The sequence below is a fragment of the Pinus tabuliformis genome, chromosome 1_2, assembly GCF_031772625.1.
Source record: "Pinus tabuliformis cultivar Carrire ecotype Pingquan chromosome 1_2, CPIR1, whole genome shotgun sequence".
In the NCBI taxonomy this organism is placed as follows: Eukaryota; Viridiplantae; Streptophyta; class Pinopsida; order Pinales; family Pinaceae; genus Pinus; species Pinus tabuliformis.
In genome coordinates, this window is record NC_142298.1 from 982,426,081 (window position 1) to 982,435,837 (window position 9,757).

A 9,757-nucleotide genomic window follows, 5' to 3' on the forward strand; every position below is an offset into this window, starting at 1 on the left:
CCCTTTGCCTTCTTCCTCATTTGTTTCTACCTCCCCCTCTTCCTCTTCACCTAGTGAAAGTATTGATACTAGTAACGAGGTGGCTAAGAAGAAGAAGAAGCTAATTCAGCAAGGGGCCAACCAAGTTACCATTCCTTTGAATGCAACATCTGATGAAAATCCGTTCATTAAGCCTCACAAAGTCAAATATCCATGCATAGTGTGTACAGGAGACCATTTTCATCAGAATTGTCCTTATTTTCCTCAGATCTTGAAAGAATGGTCTTCTCGTTCACACCATCCCATGTCATCAACCTCTAGAGATCATGTTGGTAACAAACCATCAACTAGTGATAGTAAAGTTCATGGACAAAAGGGAAAAGTCAAGCTTCCATGTAGGTTATGTGAAGGTATACACCTGTTTCACCTTTGTCCCTATTTGGATGAAGCCAAAAGAGCGTTGGATAACCATCTTGCTTCACCGCAGTGACTTCCATTTGGTTATAGAAAATTTTCCCTGAATCCTTCACTAGGTGATGAAATGACTGACTTAAATCAATCATCGGTTGAAACCACTCTCTCTGAAAGTGAATCCTATGAGTATACACCCGACCAAAATCAATAGGTTGAGGTAGCAGTTGACCCGATTTTGCCTTCAACTAATCGTACCTTTCCCGAAGAGAGTGTAAATGATACCACTCAAGTTCTTTTTGTTACTTCAGATTCTAATGAGCTTGAGGGCAATCCGCCTATTCCATCAAGACAAGAGGAAAATCCTTCAATTCTCGTAACTCAAGGGGTTAATTCTCCCATTTCTACATTACCTCCTCCAAGTAGTCTAGTCACTTCCTTTGATTGGAATCGACTGGAAGGATCCCGCCTTCCTTCTTATGTGCATTTCCAGGTCATAGCACAAGTTTGTAGAATGCTTGTGTCTAGAACTATTATAGATGAAGGTGCATCAGTGAGTATCCTTTCCTCAACTACTTGGCAAGTGCTCGGTTCCCCACCACTTGTGCCTATTACATAGAATCTGTTGGGCTTTAACAAAGGAACCAGTCAACCATTAGGGATCCTTCCTCAGTTACCTATCACATTGGGAGGAAAAACCATTTATCTCAATGTGATGGTAGTCCTAGGACCTTTAGATTACAATTTTCTTCTTGGGCGTGACTATGTTTATCACATGGGAGCTATTGTTTCAACACTCTTTGGAGTGATTTGTTTCCCGCATGAAGGTAGGATTGTCACCATTGACCAGCTTTCATTTCCTAGTCCAAATATGGCTCCTAGTCAACCATCTTCCCTAAATTGTCCCTTTGTACCAATGGTATCATCCCCGCCATGGGTTAATTATGTGGCAACCTATTCCATACCTACATCGACTGACGATCAATTCAGTGATGTTGTACATTATGTACTAGGGGCATTGGAACTAGATATCTCATTCATGACCTCTTATGGGTTGTGATCGAAGGTGGAGGATAGTTCGTTGTCTTGTGTCAACCTCATTAAAAAATGAAAACAAGGATGTGAGCATAATTCCTTGGCTTGTGTCAAGCTCATTTAAAAATGAAACAAGGTCCCAAGTTCAAAGTTGAGTCTCTGTTTAGATCTCGTAAAATCCTAGTCAAGTCTTTCACTTGATCTCGTAAAAGAACCTTCATTCCACCCACTTGATAGCCATGAGCAGTTTGCTTAGGTGAATGCAATGAGGCTTGGGGGGCATGCACCTAATGGTAAAGATAAGTTTCCCTATAGGTTATATGATTGGTCTATCACACCATTCATCTTTGTCTATCTGAACAAAGCCAAATAGGTGTTGGATAACCGTCCTGCTTCACCACAGTGACTTCCATCTCGTTACAAGAGACTCTCCCTTTCATCATGTTGAGGGCATGCAAACCAACTCAAGTATAGTTTTTCGTTTCAAGCTTGTGTAAAAATGAAACTGAATCCAAGCATAGTTTCTTCATTTCGAGCTTGTGTCAAAATGAAATTGAATTCAAGCATAGTTTTCGTTTCAAGCTTGTGTAAAAATGAAATTGACTCCAAGCATAGTTATGTCATTTCAAGCTTGTGTAAAATGAAAGTGAATCCAAGCATAGTTTTTTTGTTTCAAGCTTGTGTAAACATGAAACCGAATCCAAGCATAGTTCCCCATGGTTCAAGCTTGTCTAAAAATGAACCCATTTTCAATTTTCAAACCCTGGTGATTGCCATTCTATCAGCCTTTTGAGCCTTGGTTGTGTACATCCCATGACCACCATCCCCTTGGCCAATCATACGCTCTCACTTGGTTGTTTTACCCTTTTTGAGGAACAATTGAAATGAGTGGTCTTAATAGCTAGCCTCTTCATAGAAATCAACATGTTTTGAGAAGTTCCAAAATCAGTGGAACCAATTGCTACACTAGACACCGCTCATTCCTCAAAATAGAGTCCTCTTTAAACCCTTTTCAGACTCGTTAAATATGAAAATATTGTTGAGCGCTTGTCTTTTTCAGCTCGTTAAAGTGATTGGAAAAGTCATCCCTCTTGTATTATTTTATCCTTTTTCAAACCTGAGGGATTATCTTACGAAAAAGTTGAGCGCTTGTCTTTTTCAGCTCGTTAAGGTGATTGGAAAAGTCATCCCTCCTGTATTATTCTATCCTTTTTTTGACTTAAGGGATTATCTTATGAAAACGTCGAGCACCTGTCTTTTTCAGCTCATTAAAGTGATTGGAAAAGTCATCCCTTTTGTATTATTTTATCTTTTTTCGGACTTGAGGGATTACTTTACGAAAAAGAACTTTTGGAGTTTTCTTTTCACCCAACTCTCTAAACATGAAAAGGACCGATTTATCCTTGTCGTTAAACTCGTTAAAACAATAGCGACAAACTGTCCATTCTAGACGAGACTGAGTTTCACTGTCGCTAGAATTGTTAAATCATAGCGACAGGTTTTCCTGAAGGGAAAATTATAGAACAAGCATATGTTATCCTCCTCAAGCTTGACAAAAATAAAGAGGTACTAGTCAGCAATGACTAGGGAAAAAGGGAAAAAAACTTGAAGAATTTATGGTAGCAAGTCGCTCTTGAACATGACACTTTCACTTCATCACCATTATTGAGTTGGGTTGGGTTATTCCGTTCACTAGTTATCTCACCATTGGTCTTTCATACCATCCATATTTTGGCGTTAATGCTACCAAATCATCTCAGTGTCACCGACATGTTCAAGAGAAGTCGTTCAGTTGAGAAACCATAATCCAGTTAATGTCTCATCCATTACAATACCTCCAACCTTCATTTTTTTCATGACCACCATTCCTGAACTTTATGTCGTCAGTCCATTTTCACCTCCAGAAATCATTTGCTTCGTTTTGTGTCGTAGTTGTGGGATATGTTAAGGCCCTCCTATGACGAGTCTCTTCTTGTCGACATCAACTGATTATCCAAGAAGTTGACTTAGAAACAATTGTTTTATTACTTTGAAGCTTGCATACATCAATGGCTTTTGACCGAAAGATTTTGTGTGGTGTTCGACATCGGATCATTGTGGAGCACCTGGAAGGTATGCTTTTTGATAAGTAATCTAGTGGTTTTTCAATACTATTTCTAATCTTTTCTGCATATTGAGCCTAAAAACATAAGGGTTTTGGTAAATTGTGTAAAAATGGGAAAATGAAGCTCAATTACTAATAATCGATGTTTTCTATGCAGAAGGACGCGGAAATAGGGGATTATCGAGTAAAAACGAGAAGCGCAAGGAAATTAACTGCTGCCTCGTCGACAGGGAACCGGATGCGGACAAGATCAAGCAAAATTGGAGCCGAATAACCCAGGAAAAGGACGCAGGATATCGTGACGGAGAACGCAAGAAGGAAAGAGGAGACCCGAACGAATAGCGAATCCCTCAGGATCTTCGATCCTGAGGGATCGTTGCTTTAAGTTTATCTTTTGTATCTAGACATCTCCGTCATTTCTGTTATATAAAGGCACCACGCCACCGAGCGTGGGGGGACGACTGTTATTTAATTAAAAACTCAGAACGATTTTGATCACTGAGCTTTTGTAAGATCTGATTTTGTACACTTTTGTTAATGCAATCAATATAAAGGATTTTGTGTTCACTTCGTTTCTACATCTGAAGTAGCTCTAAGCAGTGTACCATCGTAGCCAAGGGCCCAGCTCCGACGGTCACTCGCTGTTGTATCATACGGTGATTGGTGTGGTTTGCATATTTCTTTCATTACAGTAATCCGATATCTCTTTGTTATGATAGACTATGTTTCTTAATTAATATTTGAATCTGAATAAGTTCTTTAATTGACGTCTCTGTATTACACAAACTGAATCTATTCGAATTGCATTTCTACAACAAGATATTGGTATGAATGTTATCATTATTGGATTCATATGAAATAAGTATTTGTGAGGCTTGAAGATAATATTATCTTGTTCAGAAACACAGTCACATCACACATTACTCTCGGATCGCTGCAGTAGTATAGACCGTGTACATACTTCGGGGTTTGCTGTTCCATTTGGATTTGCTGTTCTATTTGGGTTTGCTGTTCCATTTTATATGGTTGACATTTCCTGTTTATGATAGTTTGCTGTTCCATTTCATTACTGTTGTTCCATTTCTTTACTGAATTGTTGTTCCAGTTTACTTTCGCCAATCTGCCTTTATTGCTTTTGCGTGATAGCAGGCCTAAGGCTATCGTGAGCCCAGCAAGACGCTGCCTAGCTCCCTGACCTATAAGCCCATGCTTTGGTTTTCTTTCTTTATCAGTTTCTAAAGGGAAGGGTTATTGGTTCCGTACCCTTGACTGATCATCCGCCTTGTGTGATTTCATTTCCTGAATTGGTTTAGTTACAGCTTAGTGTTTGTTTCCTTTCAAGTTATTAGAACGCTATACTGCCGAGAACTACTTGGACAGAACAGCCTCGGATTGAGTTACTCCTTGCAAGAACAAAACGATCCCGGATCGACTTAATAATGTGGAATAATTGGTGGTGTGAGAGACCCTAGTTATAGCTCTACATTTTGGCGTCGTTGCCGGGGAAGGAGTAATAGCCATTTGTCCTTTATAGAGTAGTGCGCAAATCTGCTAGGAGGGAGTTGGATTTTAAAAACGGAAGGTAAGAACCTGCGTACGGAGCATGTAAAAGCCCTGCTCCACCGTCCGCTCTCTTAGTAGAATTGCCAGTTAAATAGGATTTAGCAGTTTAATTGGAGTGCATGACTAAGCAGAAAAAGTTAGAAAAAGATCAAAAGCCTCCATCCAAAGCCAAGGGGCCGGTGACCCTTGGACGAACGACCTTTATAGACGAAATCTACAAGAAAGTCGACTCTCAGCCATCAGTAGGATATAAGAAAGCTAATTCTAGACAGCCTACTAGTTCCCTTCAGGCCTCGGGATCACCATCCGAAGCTTTTGCTGAGGTGCACAGTCGAACAGAGGAGCAAGATTTTCAAGAAATTGAAAATTTGACTCCTGGACCATTGCACGGAGGGACCCAAAGTAACCTTTGTGAAGGAGAAGGAGAAACAGGGGAAATTGAGGAACCTAGATCTCCTATTGAATTAAACCAGCCTTTGAATAGCCCGGACAAGGGAAGCGCTGCGAAAATCCTTGTTGAAGGAATCCATTCACCGCAGACAGTTGGGGCCATTATCATCCCTGATCAAGGGAGTGGTGTCAAGACAATCCCTGTTAAGACTACCCCTCCTCAACCAAGGAACACTCTCTTGGAAATTCCTGAAGATTACTGGCATATATTTGATCCCATGGCGCAGAATGAGCCAAACACCCAGACCTCCACATTGCAATATCCGATAGTAGATTCTGTAGCAAACACACCCATGAAAGCCATCCCTCTCCAACATATTCCCACATTTCATGGCCTCACATCAGAAGATCCGGACGCATTCTTGTTCGAATTTGATGTATTATGTAGAGGATACGACTACACCATCGATCCCCAGAAACTGAAACTGTTCCCCTCTACATTAAAAGGGGCTGCGTTGAGATGGTTTATGGGCTTAGGTGGTGGGGTTATTAACAATTGGGACCAAATGAAAGAAGCCTTTTTAAAGAAATACCAAGATTACTGTAGGTCAAGGGAACTAAAAGATGAAATCTTTCAAATGTCAGCCAGACCAAACGAAACCTTAGCAGAATATGTGGAACGTTTACAATATAACTTGCAAAGATCCCCTTATGCATCACTACCTCTGCCTGACAACGTGTTGAAAACTGCATTAATTAGAGGTATGAGAGAGCAATGGATCGAAACGTTAAACATCATGGGGAAAGGAGACATTTATCAGGAAAATTTTGCTGATATCATTGATCTGTGTATCAGGAGCTCAAGAGGCAGCACGAGGATAAAACCAGCGGAATATGATCACTTCCCCAGAGATAACAGAACATTAACAGAGGGAGTAACATGGGTGGAACTTGGAAATTTGCTAGAAAATTTTAAAACTGATATCCTGGGAACACTAACTACACAACTTGACATTGTGCAGGCCAAACAGAAGCAAGCCGAGGCAGAGCAGAATCTAGCCATCTTTTGCCCACGATGCAGGAAGAAGCACAGCCACAAAGAATGCCCGCTGGATACAGTCCAAATATGTGCTATCTGCACCAAGGACCACCTGACCGAAAGCTGCCTTTCACTTCCTGGTCTGAAGGCAGTATACAAAGAAGCAGAAGAGGAGTCAGAACCAACATATTTTGTTAACCAGCGTCGTCAATGGCAGCCTAGGCAACCAGGTATGTTTTCAGACCCCTCCTCTTCTTTTCAACCCCCGCAGTTCAACACTCAGCAACAGAACATGTGGCAAAATCAGTCCCAACCCCCGTTTTCAAATTGTTCACCTCAAATGTTTCCTACTCCGAATCCTTGGATGTCCCAATTTGGTTGGCCAAACTGCCCTTATCCTCCACCATATTGGCAGAATAGTTCCTATCCTCCACAGTGGACCCCTTCCACTTCGCAAGGCTCATCCTGGCAGACAAGCTGGCCAAGACCGACATATCAGCCAGCAGGATCAATCCCACTCCCTCAACCAACTCTGCCAGCCTTACCACAAAATTCCCAGTCTAATCTGAGACCGCAACTCCCAGCCCAACCCAACCCCAATCATAATAATAGGCCAGTCCAATCCATTCAAATCATAGACACAGCAGAGATTGAGTCTGACCTAAGGGAGTGCAACGATCTTCAGTTAAGATCGGGACGAATAGTAGAAACAGAGGGAGACAAAATGGTTCATATTGAAAATCAGTTACCTGTAGAACAACCCCCACAACGGAAGGATGAAAACAAAGAGCAAAACAATAAACAAGCAAGCACATCCTCTCCTCCTTTCCCAGAACGATTAGTCATATCTCGACCTATACAACCTCCAGACTTTGACATTCTGGGAGAATTACAAAATTTGTATATAAAGATTCCATTCCTCCAAGCTATACAAGATATTCCTATATATGCGAAAACCATAAAGGAATTATGCATCAAAAAATTAAGGAGGAATACAAATACTAACCCTAGAGTCCAAGTAGTTGGTACTTTATCCGACCTATTATCAGGAAAGGAAACACCTATCAAATATGAAGATCCCGGGAACCCAATTGTAACTGTTCAAATCTATGGCCAAACCCTGACTAACGCTCTAGTCGACCTGGGAGCTGCAATCAACATTTTGACAACCTCCACCTGCCAAAAGCTTGGCATTACGTCAGTAGAACCTACCTCTACTCTGTTAGAATTGGCAGATCGATCTGTGGTTCGACCAGAAGGTACTCTGAATGATGTCATGGTTTCCGTAGATTCATGGGAGTATCTCACAGATTTCCTGGTAATTAATCCTAAAACCCGACTAGATGGACATCCGTTAATCGTAGGCAGACCCTGGCTTGCTACTGCCGATGCCTACATTGGCTGCCGGCAGGGAAACATGACTATAGCTAAAGGACCCGATGTCAAAAATTTAATTTTGTACCCTCCAGCTCAGCCAAGCCTGCCAATGATTAAAACTAACCCTTATCCTGTATCATATCTAGCCAACAACATTAGATCTCCATTAACCATATAGAAGGCGTTAGACTTCAAGGATCAAACAGAAGACGACGCCATCAACAATTTTATTAGTCAAACTGAAGCTAGAAAACATATGCAGTGTCTTATGATAGAGGCAACATTTGACAACGAGCTAGAAGAAGATTCCTTAAAAGACCCGCATGATCAGACAATACCAGTAACTGCTGTTGCTAATACTAAAGTAGTGGAAATTGAACCTGGTAAAACTCTGAATATTAACGCCAATCTTACACCAGATCAAGAGATAAAACTTGTTAATCTGTTACAAAAATACAAAGATGCATTTGCATGGGATTACCCCGACATGAAGGGGATTGATCCTCAATTATGCACCCATCACATTTATATAGAGAAAGACGCAAGACCTGTCCGTCAGCCACAAAGGAGACTCAACCCGCACCTAAAAGAGATAGTGAAAGATGAACTTCAGAAGCTCTTAGATGTTAACTTTATTTACCCTATCTCTGACAGTAAATGGGTCTCTCCCCTCGTGGTGGTACCAAAGAAAAACGGAAAATGGAGAATCTGCGTCGATTACAGGGAGTTAAACAAGGCTACACAAAAGGATCACTTTCCCCTCCCATTTATAGATCAAGTATTGGACACGTTAGCAGGGAAGAAATTTTTCTCCTTTTTGGATGGCTTCAGTGGATATAACCAAATCCAAATTGCCCCTGAAGACCAGGATAAAACTACCTTTACGTGCCCTTGGGGAACGTTTGCCTATCGTGTATTACCCTTCGGCCTATGTAACACCCCTGCTACATTTCAAAGGGCTATTCTCAGTATTTTTGCAGATCTAATAAACGATGGACTTGAGGTGTATATGGATGACTTCACACCGTATGGGGATGAATTTGATCCAGCTCTGGATACCCTGGAAAAAGTTTTACAACGCTGCATTGCTACCAGACTCTGCCTGAGCCACGAGAAGTGCTACATGATGATGACGGAAGGAATCATCCTAGGGCACTACATTTCAGCAGCTGGCATCCAGGTAGACCCTGCTAAAATTCAGATTCTTTTGCTCATCCCTACCCCCACTACTCAAACAGAGGTACGTAGTTTCCTTGGATTTTCTGGATATTACAGACGTTTTATAGAACATTATTCACGAATTGCAGCACCTCTGTATGCTCTGACAGGTAATGTCGATTTTTTGTGGACAGATAAATGCGACCAGGCTTTTAGAGAATTGAAAAAGTTGCTGTCAATTGCTCCAGTCCTTCGAGGACCAAACTGGAATCTGCCATTCCAGATCTCATCGGACGCCTCGGATACAGCAATCGGTGCAGTCCTAGGACAAGAAGAGGATAAGAAGCCATACGCTATTTACTATATTAGCAAGAATTTATCCTCTGCCGAACTCAATTATACTGTTACTGAAAAGGAATTTTTGGCCGTAATCCATGCTGTTAATAAATTTAGGCATTATATTACAGGTTACCCTGTTGTGTTATATACAGATCACTCTTCTATTAAATATCTAGCAAACAAACCTGTCACGAATGCTAGAGTAACCCGATGGTTGATCCTGTTGCAGGAGTTTGACACCACAATTAAGGATCGACTCGGCAAGGAGAACCCTGTAGCTGACTTCCTCTCAAGAATACCCAAATCAAGCGAAGCAGCAGCCGTGGAAGATCAATTCCCTGACGAACATCTGTTTGCCATTG